General features: G+C 43.4%; 1 protein-coding gene across 1 annotated transcript in view; it reads right to left on the reverse strand.

Moving 5' to 3' along the window:
* The window catches only part of LOC137371408 (NADP-dependent malic enzyme-like), a 216695-nt gene that overhangs the window by 32178 nt on the left and 163144 nt on the right, over positions 1-21373 (reverse strand). The gene's annotated exons all lie outside the window — the stretch shown is intronic.

Consider the following 21373-nt stretch of genomic DNA (forward strand, 5'->3'; position numbering starts at 1 on the left):
ACCCTGAGCATTCCTACTTTTGGCTCCCTCCATTCCTTTCTACCATGAGTCCAGCTTATCCCAAGGCAAGAATCCAGTTTTCACTCCACTTTCCACTTCTAACACAACTCTGAGAAAACCTTAATTAAAAGTAAAATACTGTGGATGCTGGAAATCTGAAATAAAAACAAGAAATGCTGGAACCACTCAGCAGGTCTGGCAGAGTTCAGTTCCAAAGAAGGGTCACTGACCCGAAATGTTAACTCTGCTTCTCTTTCCACAGATGCTGCCAGACCTGCTGAGTGGTTCCAGCATTTCTTGTTTTTATTATCTGAGAAAACCTTTGTCACTGTGCTTTTGTCAGCACCAATCTGCAACCCTCCCCCAAATATGCCTTTCAATAGTCCCATAGATCATAAACTGCTGCCACATCCAGAACCTCCTTCCCAGTCTCAGCCATCTCGGAACTCCTTGTCCACATCTCCCAAGCTCCAGGAGTCTCCCAAGTGCTGTGATACCCTCTCCCGCTTCCATCAGACACTGGAATTCTCTTTCCAGTGTTTGCAACAACGATTTCTGTCCTCTCCAGCGCTCCCACAATTCCATGTTATTCCAGACCTTCGCACCCTCAATGTTCTCACACTCCATGACTCCAGCTCCCAGACCAAGAACACCCTACAAAACTCTACTAACTCAAATAGCCCCCCTTCCACAAATCCTGTGGTTCCTACAACTTACCTCCCTGCAATGTTTCCCCTGCTATCTTTCTCTGCACATGTAGGGCGGCGCAGTGGTTAGCACCGCAGCCTCACAGCTCCAGCGACCCGGGTTCGGTTCTGGGTACTGCCTGTGCGGAGTTTGCAAGTTCACCCTGTGACCACGTGGGTTTCCGCCGGGTGCTCCGGTTTCCTCCCACAGCCAAAGACTTGCAGGTCGATAGGCAAATTGGCCATTGTAAATTGCCCCTAGTGTAGGTAGGTGGTAGGAGAATGGTGGTGATGTGGTAGGGAATATGGGATTAATGTAGGATTAGTATAAATGGGTGGTTCTTGATCGGCACAGACTCGGTGGGTCGAAGGGCCTGTTTCAGTGCTGTATCACTCTATGACTCTGTACTTTTAAAATTTTAATTACATAACAAATTGAACTAACACTAATGAAGGCACAGAATTGTGCGATCCTGGGCCAAAAACAATCAACACACCTATACTCTTAACAACAGAAAGGATGTCCTTGAGAGGGTGCAGAGGAGAATTATCAGAATGGTTCCAGAGATGAGTGAATTTAGCTACAAGATTAGGTTGGAAAAGCTGGGGTTGTTCTCCTTGGAGTGAAGTAAGTTGAGGGGTGATCTGATCGAGATGTACAAGATTATGGCAGGTTTAGATAAAGTAGACAAAGAAAATCTGTTCCCATTAACTGATCGTACAAGGACTAGGAGACACAGATTTAAGGCTGTGGGCAAGAGATGCAGGGGATGTAAGGAAGAACTTTTTCACACAGCAAGTGATAATGACCTGGAACTCATTGCCTACGAAAGTAATGGAAGCAGAGATGATCATTGATTTCAAAAGAGAACTGGATCGGCACTGGAAGGAAATAAACATGCAGGGCTACGGGGATTGAGCAGAGGTATGGGACTGACTGCATTGCTCTATAGAAAGCCAGCATCGACTTAATGGACCGAATGGTCTCCTGCTGTGCCATAATGTCCTTACAACACAATTTGACAAATTCAATCACTATAAATCAGTGTTCCTGATAATAAGTTCTATGTTAAATAACATAACAGGCCATACCCTTTAACTCACCATGAGAATGCCACAGAAGATTCGCTAGTCCAATATTCTAAATATTACCTTTAGATGATAGTGCCATATTTTGTTTTATAGCACTCCTGTGAAGTGCCTTGGGACGTTTCTATTATGTTAACCATAAGCTGTTGTTATTGTAGTATAATATTCTAAATACTAAACACAATACACTAATTTTACTTTCTGTCCTTCTGGCATTACACTTGTCTCACACTTCTTGCTGGACTCGAATAAAAATAAAACAAAACTGTGTAGCTATAGCCAGTCTGGAGCTTGAGTATTATTCTGACCCTGCTGTTGCCTCCTTCTGTGGCTGTAGCTTCCAGCTCCATTTGTTCCCCTTCTCCCTTCCACTGACTATTTCAGTTCTTCCATCACCCAGACTAACTTACTCTTTTGTCAGTTGTTGCCTGCCCATCGTCCCATGTTATATCTGTTCTTTTGCTGGCCTGCAAGCTGATATCCCAGTATCCCAGCCCTCCTTGCCACCTGAATCAAAGCTCCACCCTGTCAGCCAATAACCTTGCTCTTTCCCCAGCTGGGAAACATCTGGACTTGGGAAAAGTAGAGAAATACATTTCCTTGCAACAGGAAAAGAGACAGAGTAATAAAAGGAAATGAGGTACATTAAGCAAGAAAAAAGCAACATTAAATACAAAACAAGAACAGCAATAAACAGAGCACAAAGGTCAAGTTCTAACAGAAAACAAGGTAAGGAACACAGGAAGTAACTAGGAACACAAAGTAACAGTGAAACAAAATGGTAACAATTGTTAGCAGAGAACAAATAAAGGTAAACAAAAGCAAAATACTGTGGATGAAACAGAAACTTAACATGCTGTAAATACTCAGCAGGTCAAACACTGTGGAGAATGACAGAGAATTAATAAGCAGATGCTTAACTGGCAAGGGGGAGGGGACAGGTTTGGGTGCAGGCAGTGAGTTAAACTCCCCACCCCCAAAATTCCAGCATGTCAGATTCCAACCCAAGATGATCTCCCGCACTTCCAGCTTTAACCACTGCGCGTTTGGAGGTGCATAGGAAAGTCCCGAGAAGATGGCAGGTCTGTCATTTAAACATGTAAAATGGCAATTAATTCTCAATTTAATCCAATATTCTGGCTTAACAGCCAGCAAATGGCTGTGTAGAACTTGGCGGCGTCAATAAGGAGAGAGCAGGGGATGGGGGTGCGGGGTGGTTGGGGTGCGGGGTGGTGGTGCTTCTCACTGAAACTGACAGGTTGGGAAGCCTTTAAGAACTGAAACTGCACAGTCACTTTCTTGCCTAGAACAGCTTTTGCTCACAGGAACAAGAAATGCTGGAATCACTCAGCAGGTCTGGCAACATCTGTGGAAAGAGAAGCAGAGTTAACGTTTCGGGTCAGTGACCCTTCTTCGGAACTGACAAATATTAGAAAAGTCACAGATTATAAACAAGTGAGGTGGGGGTGGGGCAAGAGATAACAAAGGAGAAGGTGCAGATTGGACCAGGCCACATAGCTGACCAAAAGGTCACAGAGCAAAGGCAAACAATATGTTAATGGTGTGTTGAAAGACAAAGCATTAGTACAGATTAGGTGTGAATACACTGAATATTGAACAGCAGCAAGTGCAAACCTGAAGAAAAACAACCTGAAAAAAACAGTGGGTAAGCAAACTGAACAAACTAAGATGAAATGAAATAAATGCAAAAAAAGATTGTAAAAAATGTAAAAAGGAATGTAAAAAACTAAAAATGAAAGTAAAATGGGGGGCTGTCATGCTCTGAAATTATTGAACTCAATGTTCAGTCCGGCAGGCTGTAGTGTGCCTAATCGGTAGATGAGATGCTGTTCCTCGAGCTTGCGTTGATGTTCACTGGAACACTGCAGCAATCCCAGGACAGAGATGTGAGCATGAGAGCAGGGGGGAGTGTTGAAATGGCAAGCAACCGGAAGCTCAGGGTCCTGCTTGCGGACTGAGCGGAGATGTTCCGCAAAGCGGTCACCCAGTCTGCGCTTGGTCTCCCCAATGTAGAGGAGACCACACTGTGAGCAGCGAATACAGTATACTACATTGAAAGAAGTACAAGTAAATCGCTGCTTCACCTGAAAGGAGTGTTTGGGGCCTGGGATAGTGAGGAGAGAGGAGGTAAATGGGCAGGTATTACACCTCCTGCGATTGCAGGGGAAGGTGCCCTGGGACGGGGACGAGGTGGTGGGGGTAATGGAGGAGTGGACCAGGGTGTCGCGGAGGGAACGATCCCTTCGGAATGCTGACAGGGGAATGGAGAGGAAGATGTGACTGGTAGTGGCATCACGCTGGAGGTGGCGAAAATGGCGGAGGATGATCCTTTGGATATGGAGGCTGGTGGGATTGGGGTGACCGCTTTGCGGAACATCTCCGCTCAGTCCGCAAGCAGGACGCTGAGCTTCCGGTTGCTTGCCATTTCAACACTCCCCCCTGCTCTCATGCTCACATCTCTGTCCTGGGATTGCTGCAGTGTTCCAGTGAACATCAACGCAAGCTCGAGGAACAGCATCTCATCTACCGATTAGGCACACTACAGCCTGCCGGACTGAACATTGAGTTCAATAATTTCAGAGCATGACAGCCCCCCATTTTACTTTCATTTTTAGTTATTTTTTCTTCCTTTTTTTTTTTACATTCCTTTTTACATTTTTTACTATTTTTTTTGCATTTATTTCATTTCATCTTAGTTTGTTCAGTTTGCTTACCCACTGTTTTTTTCAGGTTGTTTTTCTTCAGGTTTGCACTTGCTGCTGTTCAATATTCAGTGTATTCACACCTAATCTGTACTAATGCTTTGTCTTTCAACACACCATTAACATATTGTTTGCCTTTGCTCTGTGACCTTTTGGTCAGCTATGTGGCCTGGTCCAATCTGCACCTTCTCCTTTGTTATCTCTTGCCCCACCCCCACCTCACTTGTTTATAATCTGTGACTTTTCTAATATTTGTCAGTTCCGAAGAAGGGTCACTGACCCGAAACGTTAACTCTGCTTCTCTTTCCACAGATGCTGCCAGACCTGCTGAGTGATTCCAGCATTTCTTGTTTTTGTTTCAGATTTCCAGCATCCGCAGTATTTTGCTTTTATTTTGCTCACAGGACTTGTTCTCAGTGTGTGCCGTCATTGCTTTACAGATGAATTCCAATCTTCTGGAAATAATTTCTGCTACCTGGACTTCACTCACCTTGATCTTCTTACGAAAGTGCTTCCATTTAAAAAAAATTTTTAAGGACTTGTGTTAAAAACTGAAAAGATTCCATGGATATGTTTTTTTTTTAAATCAAGTTCACTGAAAGGACACTAAAGATGCTGTTTGAAAAACACCTGTGCTGGAAGTCATGTGCTTTGGGTTCAGTGAACAACAGAAGCCTTGGTGACCTGAGGAAAAATGGTTAGAGAAGCCACATGTCATGATTTAGGGAGGTCAGAAGGTCAACTCTCTGGGGTTTGGACAATGTTTTCAGTTTAGTTGGGGTGTGAACTGCTTAAAGACAATTGATGTTTTCCTGTGAAGTAAAAATGAAACCACCCAGCTCACCTCCTTCTCTACCTCTTTGAAGAAATCCTGCAAAGATCCAGTGCGTGAGAACTAAAATCCCTGGTTCTGCATAACTCCCGAGAAGCTGGAAAAAAAATCCTGTGATTCAAGCGTGTGCTGGCGGAAAACCATGATGCCACATTTCTCCCAGACAGCCTGCTAGAATAATTCTCGACATCTCCAAAACGGATTGCTTCTGAAACTATCCCGTATACCCAGACGCCAGACCAAAAAAGGATAACTGACATCTTCCATATCTTCTCTATTTTTCATCAAGAATTAGCAAGTATTTGGCCAAAGTGTTTTCTCTTTGTCTTTTTTTTTGTAACAGACCTCTGCAGAGAGAATTTCTGTATTTTTTCCAGTGCGTATGTGAGAGTGTAATCGGGGAATTTAAAAAGGGAACTTTCATATTTCAATCTGCGTGTTAATGCTTTGCTTCGTTATTGGTCAAGTCTTGTTTCATAATAAACTGACAATTTTGTTGTTTATTAAAGAAACCTGGTTGGCGTATTTTATTCAGGGATAAAAAATAGAGTATACGATTGGCTGTATCGGTAACCGGGTAAACATTTAAATATATGTTGTGGCCTGTGGAGAAGTGGAACTAGAGAAAAGACAGTGCACTCCTCCCACCTCTGTTGTAACAATCTGCACCTCCCACTGATCAGCCTTCACTGCAGCGTGGGATCATCTTGGACCTCTGATTAAGAACAGTAAGAGCAACACCTGCACCAGCAGCCATCTCCTCAGCCACATGCCCTTTACAACACAGAGTGGATGAACACAGAGCTCTAGCACAAAGGAGGCAATACTGCCAGCACAGGGTTATCCCCATCTTCAGCCTCCTGGGTCAAGAATTCCTTCCAAGAGGGCCAGGTGGGCATGCATTGCCAACAGCTGTCATGGTCGCCACAGCCCTGGATTCCTTTGCCTCTGGCTTCTTCCAGGGACCTGCTGGTGATATCTGCAGGATGTCACAATCTTTTCTGCCCACAAGTGCATCTCCCTGGTGACCGATGCCATGTTTGCCAGGGCTGCCAGTAAGCTCCACTTTGGCACTGATGAGGCCAGTCAGACCGACAGAGCTCTTGGATTTGATGTAGTGGCTGGATTCTCACAGGTACAGGGAGTCATAGACTGCACACATGTGGCAATCATGGGCCCTCAGATTATCCAGCAATCAGTGTCAATCAAAAAGGATTCCACTCCAATGTTCAGCTGGTGTGTGACCACCAGAAAGTTTTCATGCATGTCTGTGCAAGATATCCCAGAAGCTGCCATGATGCCTTCCTTCTGCACAAGTCACATCTCCCACAGATCTTTGCATTTCCACAAGAGCAAGTAGGTAGCTCCTCAGAGACAAAGGTTAGCCTCGAAGGATGTAGCTGATGACACCTACCACTGATGTCGAGGAAAGATACAACCAGAGCTGGATGAGCACAAGGCACTAATTGAGTGCGATCATATGCCTGGATAGATATGGGGACGCCCTTCAGTAAGTATCATCAAGGGTATTGACAAGAGCAGTGGTGTGCTGTGCCTTGCATAACATTGCACTGCAGAGAGGACTGCAGGTGTAGTAGGAAGAAGGTGATGTCTGCTCTGCATCCTCAGGAGGAGCAGGACAAGGTGGAGCCTTATGTGTCCAATGTGCCTGCAGACACACACCAAGCTGCCAGAGAAACCCATGATGGACTCACCCAGGTACAATTCAGATAACCTGCATTTGAGAATCCTTATGGCACAGCAATGCTGAACTACTGCCCCCCTCCGCCATCACCCCACCACACCAACACAAACCATCCCCACTGTCAAAAATCTTTCCATCTTATTCACACCCTTCGCTCGTCATCCACTCTGGTTATATGGTCCTCCTCACATCCACTTGGAAGGTGAGAGGCAACAATGGAGCCCACTGGATATAGGAGACTTGAAATAAAGTGCATGGTTCATTTACATTTTCCAATCCATTATGACGGTTACATTGTTAAAATTACCAAAGTGAATCCCCTTGAGTAATTCAGAAATCTTTATTCTTCTTTTCCATTTTCTATTACTTCTATGTCGTACAACCCCCATGGCATTCACTGAGCTAGAGGCAGGCTGCATGTTTCTCTGCTCTGACGGCTGAGATGTCCTCTGCGGTTTGGGGCTCATGGAGGGTCCCACCAAAGATTGCCCCACTTGAACCTGTGCAAGGACAGACTTGGTCATCAGAGCAGGGGGCATCATGTGGGGCTCTGACTGGTGGGTGGGGGCGGGGTAGGATGAAAGGATGGGAAGAGTCCATAATTCCATGTTCCCTTTCTCCATCTTCCCTCTCATGGCCCACGCACACTTTGCTGCACAGTACTGAGGAACTGAACTGCCAAGGTGAGGTCTTCCTCCATCCTATTTAAAATGGTAGACCGAGTGTGCAGGCCATTGGTCAAGCACGCACTCAGCTGCCTGTCACGTCTGATGCTTCATGCAGCTGGCCTCTGTTCCATGGAGGTGGATATCAGCATAAAGGCCGAGACATTGTTTTAGATTTAAGATGGACTCCTTCAATCTCTCTCCAAGCTGGCACTGTGCCTCTGGAAATGCTGACATAACCTCACACTTTCTGTTGGTGCTCCAGAACTGCCCTTCTCGTGGATGACCCCGAGTCTCAGCAGCTGCGTCCAACTGCGCAGACCTTGGAGGGTCCTGTATCCTCCGACAGGGACTCTCTATTAATGTCATTGTCTCAAAATCTGCTCCTTCTCACTAGTGATGGGTGCCTCACCATGTGACAACCTAGCTAAATCCCTTGAACGCCTTTTCGGGGGGGATGCTAATGCTGTGGCTGAGTTGAACAAACAGTTACGGTAAAGCCCACTGCTACAACAACCAGGTTCCTGGCCTGCTGCCGGCACTCCTGCTGCAGGTCAGTTTTGTTAAAATTCTACCCAATGTTTTAGGTTGATGACCTTTCATCAGAACCGGATTGCTCCGTGGAGAGCTGGCATGAACTCAATGGGCTGAATGGTCTCCTGTGCTATAAATGACTCTATGACTCTAAGTTAGAGATTTGGCAGTTTTCAACCAAAAATAGTCAGGGAAAAGGTGACAGGAAAAGAACAGAAGGGGAGAGGTCTGTGATCGGGTGGAGGGCATGAGTGATTAAATGACAAAAGTGATGACATTGCAAGACAAAAGGAGGTTATAATGAGACAAGTATAGAAACAAAAGATGGGCCCAAAAGAGGTGTAAATGGTTACAGCAAAATAGCAGAGGGGAGGGAAGCATAGAAAGTCTGGCAAGAGGAGAAAGGCAGGTAGATTCCAGGGGTGGGGACCAACCCCCTGTCGGTGTAGCCCACACATCCTCCACTAACAGTGGCTCAGGTACAGCTATCCTCCATTACCAGCACCCGCTATCTGAGTAAAAATGATTAAAACCTGAAGCCATTAAACTTGATGTTCAGGCTAGAAGGCTACAAAGTGTCCAACAGAAAGAGGTGCTTGTACTCAAGTTTTCCTGAACCATCACTGGAACAGTGTCAGAGACCAAGGACAGAAAGGTCAGAGTGGGAGTGAGATGGAGGAATAAAGCGGCAAGTGATCGGAAGATCAGGGACACACTTGTGGACTAAAGGGAGGTGTTCAGCAAAACTATCATCCAATCTGCATTTGGTTGTAGAGCAGCAAATACAACATACGAATTTGGAAGAAGTTGAAGTTCATGGAATTGAAGGCAAATTATGGACCTTGTTAGAAAACTGGCTGAGTGGCAGGAGACAGAGAGTAAGGATAACAGGTAGGTACACTAATTGGCAGGGTGTGACTAGTACTGTTTGACAAGGATTTGTGGTGGGCTTCAACCATTTATTGTGACTTATTTATTAATGACTTAGATGATGGAATATTAGATTAGAGATACAGCACTGAAACAGGCCCTTCGGCCCACCGAGTCTGTGCCGAACATCAACCACCCATTTATACTAATCCTACACTAATCCCATATTCCTACCAAACATCCCCACCTGTCCCTATATTTCCCTACCACCTACCTATACTAGTGACAATTTATAATGGCCAATTTACCTATCAACCTGCATGTCTTTTGGCTTGTGGGAGGAAACCGGAGCACCCGGAGAAAACCCACGCAGACACAGGGAGAACTTGCAAACTCCACACAGGCAGTACCCGGAATCGAACCCGGGTCCCTGGAGCTGTGAGGCTGCGGTGCTAACCACTGCGCCACTGTGCCGCCCTCTAGTAAGCCACATATCCAAATTTGCTGATGACACAAAGATAGGTGGCATTGTAAACAGTGTAGATGGAAGCATAACATTACAGAGATATTGACAGATTAAGTGAATGGACAAAACTGTGGCAAATGGATATCAATTTTGGAAAATGTAAGGTCATCTACCTTGCAGCTAAAAAGGATATAACAGGGTATTTTCTAAATGATAAAAAAACTAGAAAGTGGCAGTGGAAAGAGATTTGGGACGGGGTGGTTCAGGTAGATAAATTATTAAAATGTCATGAGCAGGTACAGAAAATAATCAAAAAGTTTAATGGAATGCTGGCCTTTATATCTCGAGGACAAGAATACAAAGGGTAGAAATCATGCTTTAGCTGCACAAAACCCTGGTTAGACGATATCTCCAGTATTGTGCACAGTTCTGGACACCACACCTTAGAAAGGATATACTGGCCTTGGTGGAAGTGCAGCATAGATTTACTAGAATACCTGGACTCCATTATGAGGATAGATTACACAAAGTAGGGCCGTATTCCCTGGAATTTAGAAGGTTTAAGGGGTGATTTGATCGCAGTTTTCAGTATATTAAGAGATGCAAATAGGGTAGATAGAGATAACTATTTCCACTGCTTGGGAAGTATAGTACGAGGGGGCATGTTTAAAAATTAGAGCCAGACCTTTCTCCGATGAAATTAAGAAACACTTCTACACACAAAGGGTGGTAGAAGTTTGGAACTCTCTTCTGCAAATGGCAGTTGATGCTAGATTAATTATTCATTTTAAACCCGAGATTGATAGATTTTTGTTAAACAAACGTATTAAGGGATATGTGGCGAAGGCATGGATATGGAGTTAGATCACAGATCCGCCATTATCTCCCTGAATAGCAGAACAGGCTTCAGGGGTTATATGGCCTACTGCTGTTCCTCTGTTTCCAAGTACATCTGGAAGGTAAGAAATTTTGTTCTTTTTAAAAAGGAACCATGGAAGTTGAATGGCAAATACATGGTACCCAGGTCATCAGTGAGTGTTTTAAAAATACAGAGGCAATTTACATCTGAGATGGCCAAAGAAACTGTGCCACTGGCTGCAGCAGCAGATCAAGACCTACAGGGAGGCCACATCAGTTCCAACACTTAACAGCCCAGTATGTCCTTGAACTTGCAATAAGCAGTGCCATAGGACAGCTTTATTATTCATTTATAAATACAGAAATAGAAAAACTATCTAACCTCCTGTTTGTGCCATACTTCTAAACGTCAAAAACATTAAAAGAAAGACACTTTTTTGTTCTAGGGCTGGAAATTTCCAAGTATGCGATGAACTGCTATGTATCCTCTTTAATCAGTGATTATGCTCTGATTGGTCTCAGGAGTTAACGTGAAAACTTTGCCAATGAGCAATGGTCTTACAGGGATAGGCTAGGTTAGCAGCTAAAAATTAAAACCATGCTCCTGACCACATTATAGGCAACATCACAGGAGATCAGCTAGCATAAAATTACCAGGCCCTTCGTGGGATCTTGGTATGTGTACATTGGTTACTGCATTTGCCTATATTAACAGCTTTTGCCCTCCAAAGTAATTCATATTATGAGCCACATTTTGAGACACTTCTGAGAGACGTGATGAACTATATGCAAATACAATACTGTTTCTTTATTTGTTCATTCGCACTTCCAGCAAAATTTATTTTTAGCCATAAGATGCTCGGTACATTCTAACAAAGGCAAAAGGTAAGGGAACCAAAACCAGGGCTCATGGATGATGAAGGAGATAGAGAATATGACGAAACAAAAAAAGATGGTGTATGCTGCATGTTTGGTGAATTCTTCGAGCAAGAAGCAGGCCAAATACAATAAGTTGAGAGGACAAGTGAAGAGGCAAATACAACTGGCAAAGAGAGAATATGAGAATAGAATGGCAGTTAACATAAAGGGAGTGACTCCTGACAACACAGAGCATGCACAGAACGATCGTGAATGTCATCAGTGTGTGAATATTTGCCAGCTTGCCAGTATGAATGTGCGCATTCGTGCGCTGACGTCACCATGCATGACGTCCTCACCCCTCAGTAGCCGCAATTGCCGCTTCCGTTACCCCAACAGTACCCCGCTCCCTCCTGCCATTCCAGCCTCAATCACCGCTCTCAATTTTCTGCTCCTGACTACTCGCCGCTCCATCCCACCTCACCGCTTCCCCCACTCGGCTGCTCGTCTCCCGCCACCCCCCACCCCAACTGTTGCCCTGAGTGACGAGGCAGGGAGTGAGCGGCTGAGGGGAGGAGGTGGTGAGCAGATGTGCGCGGGAGGGAGCAGCGAAGACAAGCGGAGATGATGGGAGGGAGCGAGTGCAGCCATTGAGGGGCTTTGGGTTTAATTCTTTTTTGTGTCAAATTGAACAGCGCCATCTTTATTACTGGCAGCTGCCTGAAATGCTGTAGACAGTGGCGTTTCAGTCGATGAGGCTGCATTTGCCAGTAGTGCACCACTAAGTGGTTGCATTGTCAGCAAACGCAGCCTAACAGAAGATTTTTGGGTTCCCTTTTATCAGCATGTAAGTGGTAAGTGGATGGTAAGAGGTGAGGTGGACCCTATTAGGGACAAAGAAGGAGGCGCAGGGCAAGGCTGGAATACTTAATGAGTACCTTTTATTGAAGGGGATGCTGACAAAATATTGGTAGAAGTGGAGATGGTAGAGGTAATGGATGAGGTGAAAATTGATCGGCAGGATGTACTGGAAAGGCTGACTATGCTTAGAGTGAGTAAGTTGCCTGGTCTGGATGGCCTGTATCCCAGGTTGCTAAAGGAAGTGGGAGTGGAGATAGTGGAAGGGCTTGCCATAATCCTCCAACCTTCCCTAGATACGGGGAGGTGCCAGAGGATTGGAAAGTGGCAAACATAACACCCTTATTCAAGAAAGGACGTAATAATATTCCTAGCAACTACAGGCTGGTCAGTTTAACACCTGTGGTGAGTAGGGTTTTAGAAATAATAATCAGGAAAAAAAAAAATCAACATGCACTCGGAGAGGATTGAGTTAATTAGGGGCAACCAGCACAGATTTGTAAAAGGCAGATCATGCTTGACCAATCCAATTGAATATTTTGATGAAGTAACAGAGAAAATTGATGAAGGGAAGGGAATGGATGTTGTCTTTTTGGATTTTCAAAAAGCCTTTTACAAGGTACCACATAAAAGGCTGGTTAACAAAATCGGGGCTCATGGAATAGGAGGGTCAGTGTCAGTTTGAATAAAGAATTGGCTTAAGGACAGAAAACAGCGAGTCGCAGCAATTTGTTGTTTTTCAGACTGGACGATGATAAACAGTGGTGTTCTCTAAGGTTCAGTGATAGGACCACTGCTATTCTTGATGTACATAAATGACTTGCATATTGGAATACAGAGTAAAACTTCAAAATTTGATGATACCTAACTTGGAGGTGTGACAGTGAGGATGATACCAATCAAATGCAATAGGACATAGATTAGTGAAGGAATCGGCCATAATGAGGGGTTATAAGGTTAAGTTTAGAGATACAGCACTGAAACAGGCCCTTCGGCCCACCGAGTCTGTGCCGACCATCAACCACCCATTTATACTAATCCTACACTAATCCCATATTCCTACCACATCCCCACCTGTCCCTATATTTCCCTACCACCTACCTATACTAGGGGCAATTTATAATGGCCAATTCACCGATCAACCTGCAAGTCTTTGGCATGTGGGAGGAAACCGGAGCACCCGGAGGAAACCCACGCAGACACAGGGAGAACTTGCAAACTCCACACAGGCAGTACCCAGAATTGAACCCGGGTCGCTGGAGCTGTGAGGTTGCAGTGCTAACCACTGCGCCACTGTGCCGCCCAATAGAGATATTTTCCTATGAATGAGCGATTAAAAATTTTTTAAAAAGGATTCATCTTCCGAAAAGGTTAAAAAAGGTTCATCTCTATAATACTAAATGTACATGATCCTCTGAGTGAAAAAACTTGCCTCATCTTAGAAGCAACATCTGATGAAAGGGATTTGCTCCTAAAGTCACAAACCTTACCACGGGTAAAACACTGATAACATAGTTTTGCAAACTGTCACAAAAGCTACCACAGTGTAATATTTGATTTATTAGTTATGCAACTTGAAAAACAATATAAATGTTAGGAACAAACACTGGATTTTTAGATTTGTTGGACTCATTCCTTTCTAACTGTGTAGTCTTCTACTCGGGGATTTAAGGTAAACGTAACTTTAATAATTGATGGATATCCTACTTAAATATTTTATTTTAACAATATTTGGATTTAAAAAATCGGATTCTCTACTAGAAATAAAATTGTACTTTCTATCTTTTCCTAGAACTATTAATGTTGTGATTGACTGTCTCACCAACTGTGAATTGCATGTTCTGTTCTTGAATAAACTTTTATATAATTCAGAATTTATATTGTCTCACATAGTCTTCTGTACCACTAACTCGTGAACTCGTCTCCGTACACTCTTTGGTGAGGAGGTACATTACTGAGGAGAGATCCCACTGACCCTCATAATATCTGGGTTATTATATTCTGGCTGAAACTTGTTAAAAAGGCTATCTGGAGGATGGTAATATTCTCAGCTCGTTCCTTCCCTTAAGGGAGATTTAGATCAGTTCTTCAGACTGATTCAGTGTCTTTAGGATCGGTCTTTCTCAACCTAAAATTAAGAGTGATCATCTGAGAAGTACAGCTGATCTAGGATGATCCCAAAAAGGGGCTAAGATTATAATCCACCACAGATAGGTTAACAGAATGGGCAGACATGCAGCAGATGCAATTTGACAGAGAGAAATGTGAGGTGATGCATTTTGGCAAAAGGGATAGGGAGAGGCAATATAGACTAAATGGTACAGTTCTAATGAGTGTGCAGGGTCAGAAGGACCTAGGGGTTCATGTGCATACATCTTTGAAGGTGGCAGGTCATATTGAGAGAGTAGTTAGCAAAGCATATGGGATCCTGGGTTTCATAAATAGAGGTATTGAGTACAAACGCAGGTAAATTATGCTGAACCTTTATAAAGCTCTGGTTAGGCCACAACTAGAGTATTGCGTCCAGTTCTAGTCACCGCTCTTTAGGAAGGATCTGAGGGTCCTTGAGAGGGTGCAGAGGAGATTTACCAGAATGGTTCCAGGGAGGGGGGAATTTAGCTATAATGTTAGGTTGGACAAGCTGACGTTGTTCTCCTTGGAGCAAAGGAGAATGAGAGGAGATTTGTTAAAGACGTACAAGATTCCGACAGGTTTCGATAGGGTAGACAAAGCAAAGCTAATCCCATTATCACATGGCACAAGGACCAGGGGACAGAGATTCAAGGTTTTGTGCAAAAGATGCAGGGGGGATGTCAGAAGAATCTTTTTGCACAGCGAGTGGTAATGACCTGGAACTCCCTGCCTATAAGGGTGGTGGAAATGGAGACAAGTGATTTCAAAAGGAAATTGGATGGGCACGTGAGGAAAATAAACTTACAGGGCTACGGGGATAGAGCCGGGGAATGAGACTGATTGGATTGCTCTACACAGAGAGCCAGCATGGTGACCTTCTTCTGAGCTGTTATGACTATTTGATATATTTAGTCTTTTCCTTTTCAGATAAAGGTATACAATGTTCTCCAGCTTAAAGCTGGGCAGATGAGACCTCCTGCAAGGCCTCTACCAACAGTGCTATCTAACTAGCTATTTTGAAACAGACACACCATAAAGCTGAAGAACTGGTACCATTCACGACTCCTCAGATACTGAAGCAGTCTGTGCCCGCATGCAGCAAGACCTAGACAACTTTCAGGTTTGGGCTGATAAGTGGCAAGTAACATTTGTGCTACACAAATGCCAGCCAACGACCATCTCCAACAACAGAGCGAATCTAACAGTCTCCCATTGACATCCAACAGCACTACCATTGCTGAATCCCCCACCATCAACATCATGGGGGTTACCATTGACCAGAAATTTAAATGGAACAGGCATATAAATACTGTTGCTACCAGAACAGGTCAGAGGCTGGGAATTCTGCAGTAAGTAACTCATCTCCTGACTCCCCAAAGCCTGTTCACCATCTACAAGACACTAGTCAGAGGTTTGATGGAATACTCTCCACTTACCTGGATGGGTGCAGCTCCAACAGCAATCAAGAAGCACAACACCATCCAGGACAATGCAGCCTGCTTGATCGTTGCCCCATCCACCACCTTAAACATTCACTCCCTCCGCAAACAGCACACAGTGACAGCAGTGTGTACAATCTACAAGGTGCACTACAGCAACTTGCCAAACCTCCTTTGACAGCACATTCTAAACCTACAACCTCTACCATCTAGAAGAACAAGGGTAGCAGACGCATGAAAACACCACCATCTGCAATTCCCCTCCAAGACACATACCATCCTGGCTTGGAACTATATTGCTGTTTCTTCACTGTCATTGGAACTCCCTTCCTAACAACATTTCGGGTGTACCTACACCACATGGACTGCAGCAGTTCAAGAAGGTAACTCACCACCACCTTCTCAAGGGCAATTAGGGACGAGCAACAAATGCCAGCCTTGCCAGTGACACTCACATCCCTTGAAAGAACAAAAAAAACCTCTAACTAAATAATTCTCATAATTCTCCATGTCAAAAGATCTACTATTGATTCTGTTGGGAGACCCCAAGAGCTTTGTTGCTCAAATTTGTTCTCATCGTCATTCTCCCATTACCCTTCCTGCCACCAAGAGAGCAAGCAAGTGGGCCTCCTCTCAGTCTATGCTCCTTGTGATTATATATTGGAAGGCAGATGACATACAATAGCACTCCAGTTAGGAATGGAATCTGCATTCTTCTGCTTGATGACACCTCACAGTGCTGCTCCAAAGTGTGGTGCCACCATATTGCCTGAAGCCTACATCAATATGTGCCTGGAGAACTATATTCAAATATTAGAGGAAAAGCAATGAAGGAACTCGCTGCTGGTCTTTAAGACCTCAACATTCTCTTCAAGAAAATTGGGTCACCATCTTTGAAATTCTTGATTAACTAAGAAAAAGAAACTGTAAGTCAGGTAATAGTAATGTGCTCTTCATTTTAATCATATTGATAAGGATGTTTAACATAAGCACACAATAGACTGATTAAATATTTCTTTGCTAAATGTCCACTTTGTCTCCTAAGTTTTTGTGTTATTTTGATTTGTTTGTTGCAAAAAAACCTCTCAATTTATGAAGGAAATTGTCATTTACTGATAGAGTAATTGGATACCTGTCAGTGAACTGCAAAGACTATGTACAGTTGCCTTGTTCTGTTAAAATAGCATAGAATACCCCCTTTGCAAATTTCAGAGATTTTCAGCAAAGAAAGGAATATATTACCATTTTATTGCTATTACATACTGCTCTGTAAACTGAAGAAGATAGTTTGCCATCAACACACTCTGGATGAAAAGACCATCAATTCAGGCTATAATAAAAAGGTTACTAGGGCAGGGAGCTTGAAATCTATTTAAAGAAGAAATTGTGTGGGAACACAGTTCCAAAGGACAAGAGCTCTACAGAAATATGCTCTTGCATTCAACATTTATTTACTTTGTGTGCATGTGTAGATGTATCCAATTACTTAGGACAACAGTTGTAAAAGGCCACTTAATTATCAAAGGTGCATGTTTTCAGTGCTGTGGAATGCAAATGGTCCCAAAATGGAGGCCCACTCTGGCCAGTACCCAATACCTTAGTCATGATCTTCCAAAATTTTCTTGATTCAGGAATTGTCCCCTTGAATTGGTCACTCCAATATTTAAGAGGGGTAAGAGAGATAAACTAGGAATTATAGGTATATAAGTTATCGGAAGTTACTAGAATCTGTTATTAAGGACAGAATGACAGAGCATTTGGATAAATATGAGCTGATTAGAGAGAACCAGCATGCACATCTAAAAGTCATTTCTAAGAACCTAGTTGAATTTTTTGAGGAGGTAATAAACATGGTCGATAAGACAGTGTCTCTGCATATTATTTATATGGAATTCCAGAAGGCATTCGACAAAGTTCCACTTAAGACATTGTTAACAAAAATGAGAACGCATGGAATTGGAGACAATCTATTGGCTTGGATAGGGAATTGGTTAGGAGCCAAATGGCTTCCTTCTGTGCTGTAAATTTCCATATTTCTATAAGTAAAGACACTGCAGAAGAAAATCACTAACACTATCAGGGATACAGGCTTAAGTTATGAGGAGAGACACGAGAAAATGGGACTCTTTCAGTAAAACAAAGAAGGTCAGAGGAGATCAGATGTGGGTGTTTCAAAATATGAGGCATTTTGATAAGGTAAATTGGGATCAAGTAAATCAGGATAAACTGTTTCCACCTGTCGGTAAGCCAGCAATTAGAGGCTGTATACTTAAGACCATGAAAAATTGGACTTTCTTTTTATATGAGTGTTATCTGACATGGAATGCCCTAACACAAGCATTTGTGAATGCAAAATCCATAATAGCTTTTAAAAAGTGGATAAATCTTTAAAAAATATACAAAATTGTATGGAGAAGGACAGAGGAATGGGACTAAGTGGATAATTCTTTCAGAGCACAGGCTTAACGAGATAAATGCCTCTTCTGTTGTATGAACTTCCATGAATTCAAATTCCCATTTACTAATCCAAAAACAATTCTGCTTCTCAATGTTGCATCTTTTTTGCTAATTAGTGGAAAAGTTTGCTCATCAAAAATGACTCACATTTATATAGGGTCTTTTGCAGGGAAATATCTCAAGATGCTTTACAGAGGGGAACAATAAAAATAAATTAATCACTAATGCAGTTTGGCAGAGAATTTTTTAACTTGCCAATATAAAATCCTTTTTCCACATGAAATGAAACAGTAAACAATATGACAGATTTTATTTGATGTGGATTTGCAATTTATAATACATCAGTTTCAGACTTGGACTTGGCCGTATTTCGATGTGCTATGTTGATAGGATGATCACATTTGTTAAAGAGTTTTTTTCAATTCTTGGGGGAGGTGAGAAAATGTTTGGGAAATGACTAGCAGACCTGGAACTCAATCTCTTAAAATGTTAAACTGCTTGGATTGGGCAACTGAAGTAGACATTTAACAAAAAAAAAATCTGAAACTAGCACATGTCCTAAGAGACAGCTCAGCAACTGTTTTTGAGTCACATCACGCACACTGTTCAATACAATCTTGGCTATTTAAGAATGTTACTGTAGAATCAGATTGTCACTGATTTTAATTTGGGATCAATAAAACCTAAAATAGCAAAGTATAGATTACTAAGAATTCTGAACTGTTCTATTATAACTAAACACAAGCTTGAAACTGATTTTCTCTTTTTAATCAACAAGATATTTACCATCATTCATCTTATTTCTAGGCCCCCTAATTATACAAGAACTACAAATTTGATGTCAAATTCAGAAGTGTTCTTGAAACAAGCTGAACATGTCTCATGACCTTCACCAACAACCACCAAGAAAGGATCACCATCTCTCTTTCTTTCATTAGAAAACCAACCTACAGTGGGTATGGACATTTCTGGAGAGTCATTCAGCTTTATTATGCTATAAAGAAAATTAAAAAAAAATTCTGTCACCTTATATCATTCTCCGTGGAGATCACTCTTCACAATCATTAGAGTCACTCAGTTGACACTAGAGGGGAGGAATTTTATCCTGGCAGCGGGGTCTAGACGTCAGGGAAAACCGACGCCGAGATCCCCACGTCACCTCTTCTATGGAAGGCCTGATGAACTTACTGCCAGTGGACAGTGGTGGGCCTTCCATAGGATTTAGGACCACGTTGCTGGAAGTTCTGGCCTTGCACAGCTGCCAGCCAATCAGAGGCTGGCAACTGCAGCACCACTGCAGAGGTGGTGGCTGCTGCTGTAGCTACACCTACTGGAAGCCGAGGAGCATTGCTGGAGCCAGGCCTCAGGTAGGTCAGGGCGGGAAGGGTCTTGCGGGGTGGGTGTTGGCAGCAAGGGCAGGGGGGTGGGCGCCAGCGGGCCCACCCCCCTTCCCAATGCAGGGTCCCTTGCTCAGGTACTAAGTGCCTTTATAGAAACATGGAAAATAGGAGCAGAAGTAGGCCATTTGGCCCTTCGAGCCTGCTCCGCCATTTATTATCACGGCTGATCATCCAACTCAGTAACCTGTTCCTGCTTTTGCCCCATACCCTTTAATCCCTTTAGACCCAAGAGCAATATCTAACTCCTTCTTGAAAACATACAATGTTTTGGCCTCAACTGCTTTCTGTGGTAGCGAATTCCACAGGTTCACCACTCTCTGGGTGAAGAAATTTCTCCTCATCTCAGTCCTGAAAGGTTTACCCCGTATCCTTAGACTATTACCCCTGGTTCTGGACTCCCGCACCATCGGGAATATTTTTCCTGCATCTTGACCCTGTCAAGTCCTGTTAGAATTTTATAGGTTTCTATGAGATCCCCTCTCACACTTCCGAACTCCAGCAAATATAATCCTAACCGACTCAATCTCTCCTCATACGTCAGTCCCGCCATCCCAGGAATCAGTCTGGTAAACCTTCGCTGCACTCCCTCTATAGCAAGAACATCCTTCCTCAGATAAGGAGACCAAAACTGCACACAATATTCCAGGTGTGGCCTCACCAAGGCTCTGTATAATTGCTGCAAGACATCCCTGCTTCTATACTCGAATCCTCTCGCTATGAAGGCCAACATACCATTTGCCTTTTTTACCGCCTGTTGCACCAGCATGCTTACCTTCAGCGACTGGTGTACGAGAACACCCAGGTCTCACTGCATATTCCCCTCTCTCAGTTTATAGCCATTCAGATAATAATCTGCCTTCCTGTTTTTGCTACCAAAGTGGATAACCTCACATTTATCCACATTATACTGCATCTGCCATGCATCAGCCCACTCACTCAACTTGTCCAAATCACCCTGAAGCCTCTCTGCATCCTCCTCACAACTCACCCTCCCACCCAGTTTTGTGTCATCTTTGAATGAGGGAACCCCCACGGTTTTTCATGCTGTGCTTCCCATGCGGCGACAGAGCCACCCGCCACATGGGTAATCGTGGATATGGCAGAAGTGGCCCTTAATTGGGGGTTAATTATCCAGTTGATGGCCTCAATTGGCAGTGGGGCAGGAAAGCCATTCACAGGCCTTTCTGCCCAGACTAAATTTTGGCGGAAGCTTCCAAACCTGCCGTGGGGAAGAGCATAAAATTCCACCCTTGGTGTAAAACAGTCAGCAACTGGCTCAACTAGTAATTCAGAAAATTATTAAATTGTCAAAGTTTCCTCTCCCGAAGGAAGTATCTCAGATGGGAATGTTTACTATCTGCCTGGTACTGTTGTGTGCATTATCTAGATGCGCATGCTGTCTGTATGTCTGAGGTACTCTATGCTTAAATCACTCTCCTTAACCTTATCTTCTCCTTTAAGGACGACAAAACGTGGATAATTGCACTTTGGCTATGGTTCCAAAGTGCCTGCAGTGAAAGGTTTAAGTTCAATTGTAACAGATGGAAGTTTGAAACCCGAGTTTGGAAAGTTAAACAGCACTGCCTGCATGATGTAATTGGTTGATGTCAATTAAATATCAAGTGTTAAATATTCATCACATACTTTAAGCATCCCATGTAAAGCCTGGCTCGAGTATAAAATTAAAACCTCACCCGACAACGGCCAACCCGAACCCAACACGGGCCCGAGTCCTTTAATTTTTTTTTTAAATGCCGGACCCAACCCGAAAATAACAAACATATTTTTGAAACAAAAAAA

The sequence above is a fragment of the Heterodontus francisci genome, chromosome 6 (assembly GCF_036365525.1).
Source record: "Heterodontus francisci isolate sHetFra1 chromosome 6, sHetFra1.hap1, whole genome shotgun sequence".
Taxonomy (NCBI): domain Eukaryota; kingdom Metazoa; phylum Chordata; class Chondrichthyes; order Heterodontiformes; family Heterodontidae; genus Heterodontus; species Heterodontus francisci.